Here is a 482-nt window from a genome sequence, read left to right on the forward strand (position 1 = left end):
CTATCTATCAATCTATCATCTATCTATCATCTATCTATCTATCTATCTATCTATCTATCTATCTATCTATCTATCATCTATCGATCTATCACCTAACTATCTATAATTTACCTATGACATGCAAGTGGATGAGAACTATTTTGAAAGAGAAAAGGAACCAAAGCCAAAGGGAGGTCACGGTAGGAACATGACCCAAAACACAATAATGTGTATATTATATGGACACTCCTTGTTTTGCATGCTTGTGGGAGACAGGCTTGAGCCTAGGGTGAAAGTCTTATTGACAGCCATACAGCAGGCCTGAGGCAGAGGCCCAACCGCTGGAGCCACAAGGAAGGCCTTGTGACATTTGCTCCCATTGGCAGATCATGAGAATGATGCCTAGAGCTTGCCACTCCATAATCACCACCCTTGGAATTCAAAATTGCAACACTTAGATATTGCAACAGTCAGGGTCACGTGGTTTCCAGGAATCCAGGCTC

Source organism: Nannospalax galili, unplaced genomic scaffold (assembly GCF_000622305.1).
Source record: "Nannospalax galili isolate Female #2095 unplaced genomic scaffold, S.galili_v1.0 scaffold632, whole genome shotgun sequence".
NCBI lineage: Eukaryota > Metazoa > Chordata > Mammalia > Rodentia > Spalacidae > Nannospalax > Nannospalax galili.